The sequence below is a fragment of the Rattus norvegicus genome, chromosome X (assembly GCF_036323735.1).
Source record: "Rattus norvegicus strain BN/NHsdMcwi chromosome X, GRCr8, whole genome shotgun sequence".
Taxonomy (NCBI): Eukaryota; Metazoa; Chordata; class Mammalia; order Rodentia; family Muridae; genus Rattus; species Rattus norvegicus.
In genome coordinates, this window is record NC_086039.1 from 137,628,561 (window position 1) to 137,643,260 (window position 14,700).

The following is a 14,700-nucleotide window of genomic DNA, read 5'->3' on the forward strand; positions in this document are numbered from 1 at the left end:
TTTTAAGATTTATTTATTATGAATACAGTATTCCTCCTGCATGCAGCCTGAAGGCCTGAAGAGGGCATGAGATCCCATTACAGATGGTTGTGAGCCACCATGTGGTCACTGGGATTTGAACTCAGGACCTCTGGAAGGGCAGCCAGTGCTCTTAACCGCTGATCCATCTCTCCAGCCATTCCTCCTTCCTCCCAACCCTGCAATGATTCTTTGCATGTGTTTTTAGTTAGAGAACAAGCACAGAAGATACGTGGTTTCCAAAATTACTGATCACAGAGCGCTGCTCTGTGTGTGTGTGTGTGTGTGTGTGTGTGTGTGTGTGTGTGTGTGTGTGTGAGTGTATGTGTAGGTCAAGGAGAACCTTAGGTGCCAGCCATCACCATGTACCTTGTTTGCTGCTGCTTACACCCGGATAACCTGCCTTTGATATCTCATCATTGGAGCACTGGAATTACACGCATGCATTCCTGGATTTTTTTATAGGTTCCTGGAATTGAAACTCTGGTCCTTGTGCTTGTACGAAAGTGCTTTACCCTCTGAGCCATCTCTCTGGGCACTAAAAGCTGAAATCTTAACATTCTGGTGGTGAAAAAAAGTCACCATTTAGTCCTGAGAGTTCTGGAACTTTCTGTGGTGGCAGTGTCCAGGCCAGTGGGACTGCATCCAGCATTGGAGCTCACCCGTTAGCATGGCTACTATGAGTGTACCTTGGAGAAGCAAAGCCCTGCAGGGATTATGCCCAGGGTGCCCTTAGTTGTTGCTAGGGCTCCTTGTGCTTGATGTCATTGTATTCTCTTTGTATTTAGCTTGTTGTGATCATTTTGTGGAGGCGTCCTACTCCTCTCTGGGCAGTTTACCTGTAGTACATGACAAAAGTGATGTTTTCCCAGGATAACATGGTTTAAAAAGGAGTAATGATTCAATTGAACTTTCTGAAAATAGTTTAAAGACAGGAGTCGCTAGGGCTTCAAATGAGGATATAGAGAAGACAGGAATGAGACTAAAACCCAGCAAGACCAGGCTGGCCTCAAATTCACAGAAGTTTGCTTCCCTCTGCCTCCCTAAGAGATGGAATTAAAGATAAAGAAGCCAACAGCAAGCTTAATTTACATACTGACTCTGTTTATTGGCAGGGTTCTCTCTGTAACCCCAGCTGTCCTGGAACTCCTTGTGTAGACCAGGCTGGCCTTGAATGCAAACATCCACCTGCTTCTGCCTTGTAAGTGCTGGGATTAAAGCCTTGCATCCCTACCTTCCTCCAGTTTAGCATGGTTTTTAAGTATATTTTTTTTCTAGGCATGTTTTAAAAGAACTGTTCGAGCATTTCAACCTATCCTATGTACCCCAATGACTTAAGGGAGCTAGCCAGAATGCTGGGAGTGTAAGATAAACGCTGAACAAAATAGGTAGCACTTAAAGCTAGTGATAGAGTGGGTAGAGAGCTTGCCTAGCATGAGGGAATTCTCAGGTTTCATTCCCAGCACTACATGCAGGAGTTCAAGGAGTTCAAGGTCATTCTCAGCTACTTAATGAGTTGGAAGCCAAAATAGGTGTCTTACCGTTTTTTTTTTTTTTTTGGTTCTTTTTTTTCGGAGCTGGGGACCGAACCCAGGGCCTTGCGCTTCCTAGGCAAGCGCTCTACCACTGAGCTAAATCCCCAACCCGTGTCTTACGGTTTTACTGCTGTGAACAGACACCATGACCAAGGCAACTCTTAATAAGGACAACATTTAATTGGGGCTGGCTTGCAGGTTCAGAGATTCAGTCCAGTATCATCAAGGAAGGAGCATGGCAGCATCCAGGCAGACATGGTGCAGGAGCTGAGAGCTCTACATCTTCATCTGCAGGCCTCTAAGAGAAGACTGACTTCTAGGCAGCTAGGACCAGGGTATTAAAGCCCTCGCCCACAGTGACACACCTACTCCAACAGGACCACACCTCCTAATACTGCCACTCCCTGGCCCATGAATATACAAACCATTACACTAGGCCCTATAACCCTTTATCTAAAAAAGGAAAAGATACAGGAAGGAGTCTGGGGAGATAAGTGGGTCACATGCCTGATATATAAAAACCAGGACTTAGTTCCAATTCCCAGCATACATGTAGAAGGCAGGTGTAGCAGTGCATGTATAAAATCCTAATACTGGAGAATGGAGACAGAATCCCTGGGGTTTTCTGGCTAGCCAGTTTAGCTGAAAGGAAGAGCTGCAGGCTCAGTCAGCAACCTTATCTCAAATAAGGTGGAGAGCAGTGAAGATGCTAGATACTGATTGATCTCTAGACGTCAGACACATATGCATGCATTTGTGTACACACACATATACACACACACCATACACACATACACATATAATACACACACACACACACACACACACACACACACACACACACACACACACACACCATGCATGCACACACGAAAGAAAAAGGAGGTACTAGGAAGATGTCTCAGATGGTAAAGTGCTGCTTGTGTAAACATCAGGACCTGTTTCTTTTTCTCCAGCACCCACATAAAAAACTAGGTGTGGTTGGCATGCACGTGTACCCTCAGCTCCAGGGATGCAAGACAAGAGAATCTCTCGGTCTTGCTGACCAGGTTGTCTGGTTGCATCAATAACCTCCAGTGACAGACCATGTTTCAAGAAACAAGCTGGAGAATGATAGAGGAAGACACCCATCATTGACCTTGGCCTCCATGTACACATACAGGAACACATATGAATGTGTGCACCTCCTCCCCACAACACACTCAAAGAAAAAGAAGTCATTTGTGCTCTGAGGTTTGGGAGTCCCAGGGTGAGGTAAGTGGCACATTCCTTTGGGTCTCTAATGAGGTCTTCCATGATGGGAGCACATAGCAGAGTAGAACTGCTCCTCTTATCCAGGAAACTATGTGGATGAGAATAGTACCCTACACTCTCATACACAGACATTCTCAGTAACCTAAAATTCTCCTGCTAGGCCTCACCTCCCAAAGGTTCCACAGCCTCAGAATAGCACCAGCAGGCGAACACACCTAACCAGCAGGCCCGAGAGAGTCACTTGTCTTGCTTCCCTGGAGCTGAGGGTACAAGCACATGCCAAAGATACCTAGCTTTTTATGTGTGCCCCAGGGAGACACCAGATCAAACTATAGCCTTGGTGTTCCAGTCTCTGCCATATTCTCACCATTGCCCACCTATATACTCCACGTGGATATCCATTACTGAAGCTCCAGGCTCTCAGCTCCTCTCATGGATATTTCTAGCCTGGGTGATGTCTACTCAAGCATGAATCCCAACCTAAATGTTCCTGACCTTGAGTTCTTGCTGTCTGCTAGCTATGGGCTTCTATCTCCACCCCCACCTACTACTAAATTTCTCAAAAATATGTCCCTCTGTCTTTTAGATCCATCCTCTCTTTTGTACATCCATCTGTCCATCCATCCATCCACCCACCCACCCATCTATCCACCCACCCACCCATCCATCCATCCATCCGTCTGTCCATCTATCCATCCATCCATCCTTCCTTCCTTCCTTCCATCTAATCACATATATGTGCATGTGTGAGCATGCATGTGCCATCTGTCTGTCATCTGTCTGTCTATCTAATAATATGTCTGTCTATCTATCTATCTGTCTGTCTATGTATCTATGTATCTATCTATCTATCTACCTACCTACCTACCTACTATCAATCTATCTATCTATCTTGCCCATAATCCCAACACTTAGGAGGCTGATGAAATAGGATCGTCATGAGTTTGAGGCCAGCCTGGTTTACATAGTATGTTCCAAGTCATTCTGAGCTACAGTGTAAAACCCTGACTCAAAAAGCAAACAAAAGCCACCTAATCTATCCATCCATCCAAGAACATCTATGTTCATGTGTGGGCATGCATGTACAATCTGTCTATATCTAAACTATATATTTATTACATGTGTGTTAATGTATGGGCATACATGTGCCATGACACGTGTACAAAGGTCAAAGGACAACTTGCAGAAGTTGTTTTTTAAGCCATTTCAGAGTCTCTTCCCTTCTACTTCCCCTTTTTAAGCCATACAGAATGCTTTCGTTTTCTTTTAGTTCTTTCGTTTTCTTTTGGGGGCAGTTCTTGGCCATTGTCGTTCATCTGCATTCTAAGGTTATTTGTGACTGTGCTGGTTTCACTTCTCCTTCCCCAATTTTGTACTACTCCTTTGTCCCACGTGTCCAACTGTAACTTCTACTTCACCTCTACTTACGTAGTTGTCTCTAAAGCTGGCTCGCACCTCACAATTTTGCTTTCATTTTACTCTCAACAAGTCTGACAGAGTTTGCAGTGCCTGCTGCAAAGACCAGTGGCCTTTCTAATTGTTCCCTTACTCCTTGGCTTTATTTTTTATTCCCATTAGTTTAAGTGCTGTCTCTAGGTCCTCAGCTAATCTGCTTTTGTCAATGACCCCAAAATAGAAGTCATCTATTAGATGGTAGGACTAAAATTTAAAAGTCTGTGGCTCTACACAGACTCTTGGCCTAGCCTCTTAGTTGCTGGCAGATATTTAATAGGAACCTACCCCAAAGTTGGTAATTTGTTGGCAAAGTAAAGGCAAAACTGCCCAGATATAAGGGTAGACGACTGTAGATCCTGAGGCCATAAAAGGGGCAGGAGTGAAGTGAGAGGAATGGAAGCGGAAACAAGGTGTGTCAGGAGAAATGGGGGTTTTTCAGAACTGATTTGCTTAGGGAAAATCTTGCATGGAAAATAAAGCCAGATCAAAATTTGAGGCCAGGTGTTGGCCCTTGCCCATAATCCCAACACTTAGGAGGCTGAGGAAGAAAGATTGTCATGAGTTTGAGGCTAGTCTGGAATACATAGTATGTTCTAGCCATTCTGGGCTAGGGTGTGAAACTCTGACTCAAAAGCAAGCAAAACCCAAAATTGAAGCCCTCGTGAGGCATGTAAGCTTAGAGATAGCTTATCAACCTGGGCCTGCAGTTGGCTTGGCCTAGACATGCACCCTTCCTTTAACAATGTACCTGGCAACCTAAGATGTCCACCTTCATCAAGTTGCAGGTACACCATATTGCAAACAATGGAATACCTTTCTCCTCCTCTAGCTTGAAAAATACTCCTTTTCTGGTCAGTTTCCACTCAAATATGTTCCCAGGTTTTTGTGAGCTTGTCAGGCAGGAAAGGAAGTTATCTGAACTGTTTTTGGAATACTGCACAGAAAAGTAAACTGTCCTAGAGCGAATTATAGGGAAAAACTCTTTTTTACCTGCTTGTACCTATGCATAATTGGGTGTGCATATGATTAAAATCAGATGCATTGTGGGAACAGGCATGTACTGAGAGCAAAAGCTTACATAATCTAATAAGCCCGTCGATCAAAACAGAACCACCTGTTGGTACACCCCTTAGAAACCAAATACCTTCTGTTCTTCCTTCAGCCCATAAAGGAAGTACCCACATTCTTGTAAAGAAACAGTAAAAGGGGCTGGAGAGATGGCTCAGTGGTTAAGAACACTAACTGCTCATCCAAAGGTCCTGTGTTCAAGTCCCAGCAACCACATGGTGGCTCACAACCATCTGTAATGAGATCTGATGACCTCTTCTGGTGTTTCTGAAGACATTGAAAGTGTACTCACATACATTAAATAAATAAATAAATTAATTAATTAATTAATTAATTAAAAGAAACAGTAAAGTAAAACAAAGGAAGGAAGGAAGGAAGGAAGGAAGGAAGGAAAGGAAGGAAGGAGGAAGGAAGAAAGGAAAGAAAGAAAGAAAGAAAGAAAGAAAGAAAGAAAGAAAGAAAGAAAGAAAGAAAGTTAGTTTTATGGCCCAAAAAGCCTGCGACTGAATTTGAATGTTGGCAAGTAGAATCTGGGCAGTTTTTTTCTACTGCTCTCAGTCTCCTTGATCTCTGTGAGTTCAAGACCAGCCTAGTATACATAGAGAGTTCTAGGCCTCATAAGGCTACAACTTTTATACAAATGTTCTGTTATACCTATTGTCTTAGTTAGGGTTTTACTGCTGTGAACAGACACCATGACCAAGGCAACTCTTTTTTTTTTTTTTAAGATTTATTTTATTTATTATATATATAAGTACACTGTAGCTGTCTTCAGATACACCAGAAGAGGGCATCAAATCTCTTTACAGATGGTTGTGAGCCACCATGTGGTTGCTGGGAATTGAACTCATGACCCTTGGAAGAGCAGTTGGGTGCTCTTAACCGCTGAGCCATCTCTCCAGCCCCCAAGGCAACTCTTATAAGGACAACATTTAATTGGGGCTGGCTTACAGGTTCAGAAGTTCAGTCCATTATCATCAAGGCTGGAGCATGGCAGCATCCAGGCAGGCATGGTGCAGGGGGAACTGGGAGTTCTACATCATCTGGCGGCTGTTAGCAGAATACTTCTTGTTCTAGGCAGCTAGAACAAGGATATTAAAGCCACACACCCACAAGGCCATAACTAGTCCAACAAGGCCACACCTCCTAATAGTGCCACTCCCTTGGCCAAGCATATACAAATCATCACACCCATTAAGGTTTTTTTTTCAGGATGGAGAGGTGGCTCAGTGGTTAAGAGCACTGACTGTTTTTCCAGAGATCCTGAGTTCGATTCCCAGCAACCACATGGTGGCTCAAAACCATCCGTAATGGGATCTGATGCCCTCTTCTGGTGTATCAGTACTATAGTGTATTTATAAATAAATAAATAAATAAATAAATAAATAAATAAATAGGATTTTTTTGCTTAGAAATTGCAATCTTTTCCTAGGTCATGAAATAAACTCTTATTCTTACTGGCTACCTAATAGTCAATTCTGTAGCACACTTTTGTTTCATGAACCATTTGAATTCTTTGCAGTATTTTATTGTTGCTATAAATCATAAATAAATAGCAGAAACCCACAAGTTGAAGTTTGTTCTTTAAAATCACTGGCCTGAACACCTGAAAAAAGTCTTAAAAACCAGAGAAAGGCTTAAGATCTGATTGAGATAAATGGTGACAAAAGGGGTAAGCTAACCCGAAGGAATGCTCAATGTGGAATTCCACCCCCAATCAGAAAATGACCATTTCACTATAAGGTCATTTTAGAAAGTATACAAGCTGAAGGTAAATATGGGATGAGTACTACATAATGTGTCAATTTCCTGATTGTAGTCATTGTCTGTAGTTATGTAAGAGAATCTCCTTGGTCTGGGTTGTAGCACAGTAGTCTAGTACTGCAAAAATGAAAAAAATATTGAGAATGCTGTCTTCCTACAGGGTCATGCTCCGCCTCAGCAGGATGGGGAGGGGATTAAAATCTGGAGTGTAAAATAGAACAAAAAATAATAATAAATAAATTAAATAAAAAATATTGTGGTTAGGGAGTTGGTTCCACAGGTAAAGGGGATTGCTGCCAAACCTGACAACCTGAGTTTGATTCTTTTTTTTTTAAGATTTATTTATCTATTTTATGTATATGAGTACATGGTCGCTCTTCAGACACACCGGAAGAGGGCATCAGAGCCCATTACAGATGGTTGTGAGCCACCATGTGGTTATTGGGATTGAACTCAGGACCTCTGGAAGAGCAGTCAGTGCTCTTAACCTCTGAGCCATCTCTCCAGACCCCGAGTTTGATTCTTAAAATCTATGTGGTGGAAGGAGAAAGCTTACTCCCAGTAGTTGTCCTCTGACCTCCATATATGCAGTGTGGTACAGTCTCCATTGTGTGTCTCTCTGTGTATCCTGTGCTCTTGCGATCTCTTGTGTTCTCTCTCTCTCTGTGTGTCTCTCTCTGTGTGTCTCTCTCTGTGTGTCTCTCTCTGTCTCTCTCTGTCTCTGTCTCTCTCTCTGTGTGTGTGCGTGTGTGTGTGTGTGTGTGTGTGTGTGTGTGTGTGTGTGTGTGTCTTACTCTCGTCTCACAGTTTTTTTGGAGGGGGATTTCTTTTTTTGATTCTTTTCGAGTTTCACATCATGCACCCCAGTCCCATTCATCTTCCTGTTTACTCATATCTGCCCTCTTCCCCTGCAACTTCCCCTCACAAAATAAAACACACACACACCCCATCTTGTCTTGGAAGCTGTAGTGTGTCACACTGTGTCCCACTCTCCACACATCTTCACTAGCTAATGTTCCCTGCAATGAGTCATTGGTCTGGTTTGAGACCTCTGGCTTCTGTGACACCATCAATATTGGATCCTCACCAGGACTCCTTCAGGTTATCCTGTTGTTGCCCTGTGTCATGGAGATCCTGCAGCTTTGGATAAGCAGCACTGGCCCTTTGAAGTGCCCTAAGAGTTCACAACTGTCCGGCTGGGCCATCTCAAATGCCTGGATCTGAGCCTCTTTCTTATCTGCACCACCCAAGCAAACTGTCTAGCACTGCTCTTGCTAAACCATCCAATGCCAACATCAGCAGGAGGCAGGGTTAGTTCTCTTGCTCTCTTGCCCTGGGACTGGACCTGGCTCCAATGTGCTGCACAGTCAAGGCATGGGGCCCATTCTCCCAAGTGCTGCAGCCAGCAAGGGGGTGGGTCAGCTCTTGTCCTATCACACCCTTGGGGCTGACTCACCCATGACTTCGAGATCAGGGCCAGCTCCACTGTGTTGTCCAGGGGAGGTGTAAGGCCTGCTCTCCCAACAGTGAGAGGCAAGACCAGCTTTCCATCTCTCATGATCTAGGGGCCAGCTCTTCTGAGCTCATGCACAAGGAACCACAGGACCAGCTAATCTGTGCTCCCCCTACCAGGGCCAACTCTACTGTGCTGCCTAGGAGAGGCTCAGGGCCTGCTCTCCTGAATGCAACAACTGGCAAGGGGCAGGGCTATCTTCTCTTGTTTTTTTGAGATAGGGTTTCTATGTGTAAACACTCCTGGCTGACCTGGAACTCATTTTGTAGACCAGGCTGGCCTCAAACTCACAGAGATCTGCCTGCCTGTGCCTCTTGGGGGTTGAGATTCCAGGTGTACACTCCTGTGTGTGTGTGTGTGTGTGTGTGTGTGTGTGTGTGTGTGTGTGTGTGTGAGAGAGAGAGAGAGAGAGAGAGAGAGAGAGAGAGAGAGAAGGAGGAGGAGGAGGAGGAGGAGGAGGAGGAGGAAGAGGAGGAGGAGGAGGAGGAAAGAAGGGAGGAAATGAAAAATGTAAGAAATTTATAAAAGAATATTGCCCTTAGAAAACATATTCAGTGTTTAGGAACAAAGGGGGCGTTTGTACAACTTTTCTGTGATTTTTAAATCTTTCACAAAGTTGAATATACTAGCCAAAACAGCAACTCTTCTCCAGAGGCTCTGAAGAAGGTAAAATCTAGTGACAGCAAACTCCAGGAACAAGAGAAGTCCTGAGAAAGGCATTGGAATATTGAACTTAGAAACTACATCTCAGCTGGTTAATGCTATTTGTGAGTTCCAGGACAACGTAGGCTGAAGTGTCAGATCCTCTTTGAAAACACAATTTAGATAGGTGGTGGCAGTGCACACCTTTAATTCTGGTACTTGGGAAGCAAAGCAAGTGGATCTCTGTGAATTTGAGGCCAGCCTGGTTTACAGAGTGAGTTCCAGGACAGCCAAGGATACACAGAGAATCAACCCAAGGTGTGGGAGAAGTGGTTTTTCCCAGCACATACCAATTGGTTATCCAGTGCCAAGTGGTTAGCCCTGAAAAAGATGCACAAAAGTAACATTATTCAAACTGAATTGGTTTAATTTAAAATTGTAAAGAAATAATTACAAATTGTCCTGCAGTTGAAACATTATCTGTTCTCCTGGATTTTAACAGTACTTTGCAATCCTTGAGAATGATATTGGGGCTGGAGAGATGGCTCAGTGACTGCTCTTCCAGATGTCCTGAGTTCAATTCCCTGCAACCATATATGGTGGCTCACAACCATCTGTAATGAGCTCTGATGCCCTCTTCTGGTGTGTCTGAAGACAGCTTCAGTGTACCAGTGTACTCATAATAAATAAATAAATAAATAAATAAATAAATAAATAAATAAATAAATAAATCTTTTAAAAAAAAGACTAGAGAGAATGATATAATTCCAACTAGGATGCTGAAGTCACACAAGCACACACACACACACACACACACACAGACACACACACACACACACACAGACACACACACACATACACACAGACATTTAGATGGGTATGTTGAGTATTCTGTTTAGCATTTAATATCAACCTGACACCACCTAGAGTCACTTGGGAGTAGGGAACATCAAACGAAGGACCGCCTTGATCTATTTGGTCTGTGGCCATGGGTGGGGTGTGAGGAATTTAGCTGCTAACTGAAGTGGGAGGGAGCATTCTACTTTGGGCAACACTGTTCCTGGACAGGTGGGACCTGGGGTATAAAGGAAAGCTAGCATTGGCTGGGCACAGTGGCACATGCCTTTAATTCCAGCAGTCAAAAGGCAAGGGGAGGCGGATGTCGGTGAGTTTGAGGGCAGCCTGATGTACATATAGTGAGTTGCAGGACAGCAGAGCTACATAGTTAAAACCTGTCTCAAAAAAAGAAAGGGTTGGAGAGATGGTTCAGGGGTTAAGATCACCGACTGCTCTGAGGTCCTGAGTTCAAATCCCAGCAACTACATGGTGGTTCACAACCATCTGTAATGAGATCTGATGCCCGCTTCTGGTGTGTCTGAGGACAGCTAGAGTGTAAGTAAATAATCATAGAAAGAAAGAAAGTAAAGAAAACTATCATTGGGGCTGAAGAGATGGCTGAGTGGTTAAAGTACTGGATGTACTTCCAGAGGATGCGGGTTCTAATCCCAGCACATGGTAGCTCATAGCTCCCCGAACCTCCAGTTCCAAGAGTTCAATATCTTCTGGCCTCGATGGATATTACACACGTGTGGTATACAGACATGCATGCAGGCAAAACACCCATGCATATTAAAAAATGTCAAAAAATGTTTTCTTTTTTTTTTAAAGATTTATTCATTTATTATATGTACACTGTAGCTGTCTTCAGACACACCAGAAGAGGGCATTGGATTCCATTACAGATGGTTGTGAGCCACCATGTGATTGCTGGGATTTGAACTCAGGACCTCTGGAAGAGCAGTCAGTACACTTAACAACTGAGCTATCTTTCCAGCCCAAAAAATGTTTTCTAAAACAAACAAACACATCCCAAAACAAAACAAACAACAACTAAAAGAGCAAGCCAGTGATCAGGTTCCTGCCTTGAGTTTCTGCTCTGACTTCCGTCCATGATGAATTGTGGCAACCTTTGTATGTTGCTTTTGGTTGGAGTATTTTATCACAGCAGTGGGAAGCAAATGAGAACAGTGCATCACACTGGAATCCCAGCAGTTGAGAAGCCTAAGGCAGAAGGATTACCAGAATGTTGAGGCCAGCCTTAGCTAGAAGCTCGGATCCAAACCAGACTGAACTACAATGAGATTTTTTTAAAACGTACTTCGAGGGTCAGAAACGCAGCTTAGAGAGAGCAAAGCTGCCGGATACCAAGCTTCACAACTTGAGTTTGGGACCCAGCAGGAAGAACCAACTTCTGCAAACTGTCCTCTGACAGCCATAAGCAGGTCACGGTATACATGTGCGAATACATACAATGCACACACACACACATCAGCAAACAAATAAGTGGACAAATAAATACATGTAGTTAGAATTATTTTTGCAAGTGAAAAGCAAACAATGATATTTAAAATGTTCATGGTTGCACATGTCAGTAACCCAGCATGAAGGAACGAAAGACAAAGGATCTCAAGTTTTAGGCTATCCTGCGCTGCACAACAAGAATACAAGAAACCGTTTCTTTTTTTTAAACTCTCACGCTAAAAACTGAAAGGGCTGCCTCCAGAGGAGCCCAGACCTTTTACAGTAGTGATGATACTTCTGCAGTACACATGCAAGCACATATATTCATACCTTCCCAGTGTGCACATAATTACACATGTGGAATTGCATGCATATACATATATAGTATAGTCAAGGAAGGTGTGCTATGAGAACTCCACTTGAAGCCATAAAGATATTCTGTTTTAAAGATTTGTTTGTTTTATGTAAGTACACTGTACACTGTTGCTGTCCTCAGACACACCAGAAGAAGGCATCAGATCCCATTACAGATGGTTGTGAGCCACCATGTGGTTGCTGGGAATTGAACTCAGGACCCCTGGAAGAGCAGTCAGGGCTCTTAACCGCTGAGCCATCTCTCCAGCCCCAAGAAATCTTTTCTTTTTTTTCCCCCATCTTTATTAAACGGGGTATTTATTATTTACATTTCAATAATTGTTCCCATTCCCGGTTTCCAGGCCAACATACCCCTAACCCCTTCCCCTCCCCTTCTATATGGGTGTTCCCCTCCCCCATCCTCCCCCCATTACCGCCCTCCCCGCAAGAATCCTGTTCACTGGGGGTTCAGTCTTAGCAGGACCAAGGGCTTCCCTTCCATTGGTGCCCTTACTAGGCTATTCATTGCTACTGAAAGACCACCTCCCAGAAAGGGAATTGTACAAGCCCAAGGCCCTCAACTATAGAAGTAAAAAGTAAGTTTTTAGATATGTGGGACAAGCTGACCCATCATTTAGACGAAACAGACCATAAAAGAAAACAAAATGCAGAAACCAGACTAAATTATGGGCATTGCTCCATGGGCCACCTGGCAGGAAAAAGAAAAAGTCCCTGACCCCCCGGAAGCCCTGACCACCATGTACTTTTTGCTAACTCACTGTTATGATTATAGCCAAAATAGGTAACATACACGTATGCCTCATTTACTCCACCAATCACATCCCTGTAACCATGCATCTGCTTCTGTAAGCCTGCTTCTGCTCCCCAATGCCCTATAAAAACCCGTCCCTGGTTCTGCTAGGCGTGCCAGTCTTCCAAATTGACTGGGACGCCCACAGATACCTGTGTATCCTGATCAATAAAAATCCTCTTGCAGATTGCAGCCTGTGGACTCGGTCTGGTCATTGGGCTTGAGGATCTCCCTCCTGAGGGAAGATTCTCTCTGAGAGTCTTACACTACCTATGAGGTCAGAGTCCAGGGTCATAGTCTTTGGGTAGTGGCTTAGTCCCTGGAAGCTCTGGTTGGTTGTCATTGTTGTTCATATGGGGTCTCGAGCCCCTTCAAGCTCTTCCAGTCCTTTCTCTGATTCCTTCAACGGGGGTCCCATTCTCAGTTCAGTGGTTTGCTGCTGGCATTCGCCTCTGTATTTGCTGTATTCTGGCTGTGTCTCTCAGGAGCGATCTACATCCGGCTCCTGTCGGTCTGCACTTCTTTGCTTCATCCATCTTGTCTAGTTTGGTGACTGTATATGTATAGGCCACATGTGGGGCAGGCTCTGAATGGGTGTTCCTTCTGCCTCTGTTCTAAACTTTGCCTCCCTATCCCCTTCTAAGGGTATTCTTCTTCACTCCCCTTTTTTTTTTTTTTTTTTTTTTTTTTTTTTTTTTTTTTTTTTTTTTTTTGGTTCTTTTTTTCGGAGCTGGGGACCGAACCCAGGGCCTTGCGCTTCCTAGGCAAGCGCTCTACCACTGAGCTAAATCCCCAACCCCTTCACTCCCCTTTTAAAGAAGGAGTGAAGCATTCACATTTTGGTTATCCTTCTTGACTTTCACGTGTTCTGTGCATCTAGGGTAATTCAAGCATTTGGTCTAATATCCACTTATCGGTGAGTGCATACCATGTGTGTTTTTCTGTGATTGGGTTACCTCACTCAGGATGATATTTTCCAGTTTCATCCATTTGCCTATGAATTTCATAAAGTCGTTGTTTTTGATAGCTGAGTAATATTCCATTGTGTAGATGTACCACATTTTCAGTATCCATTCCTCTGTTGAAGGGCATCTGGGTTCTTTCCAGCTTCTGGCTATTATAAATAAGGCTGCTATGAACATAGTGGAGCACGTGTCTTTTTTATATGTTGGGGCATCTTTTGGGTATATGCCCAAGAGAGGTATAGCTGGATCCTCAGGTAGTTCAATGTCCAATTTTCTGAGGAACCTTCAGACTGATTTCCAGAATAGTTGCACCAGTCTGCAATCCCACCAACAATGGAGGAGTGTTCCTCTTTCTCCACATCCTCGCCAGCATCTGCTGTCCGCGGAGTTTTTTATCTTAGCCATTCTCACTGGTGTGAGGTGAAATCTCAGGGTTGTTTTGATTTGCATTTCCCTTATGACTAAAGATGTTGAACATTTCTTTAGGTGCTTCTCAGCCATTCAGTATTCCTCAGTTGTGAATTCTTTGTTTAGGTCTGAACCCCATTTTTAATAGGGTTATTTGTCTCCCTGCAGTCTAACTTCGTGAGTTCTTTGTGTATTTTGGATATAAGGCATCTATCTGTTGTAGGAATGGTAAAGATCTTTTCCCAATCTGTTGGTTGCCGTTTTGTCCTAACCACAGTGTCCTTTGCCTTACAGAAGCTTTGCAGTTTTATGAGATCCCATTTGTCAGTTCTTGATCTTAGAGCATAAGCCACTGGTGTTTTGTTCAGGAAATTTTCTCCAGTGACCATGTGTTCAAGATTCTTCCCCACTTTTTCTTCCATTAGTTTGAGTGTATCTGGTTTGATGTGGAGGTCCTTGGTCCACTTGGACTTAAACTGTGTACAGGGTGATAAGAATGGATCGATCTGCATTCTTCTACATGTTGACCTCCAGTTGAACCAGCACCATTTGCTGAAAATGCTATCCTTTTTCCATTGGATGGTTTTGGCTCCTTTGTCAAAAATCAAGTGA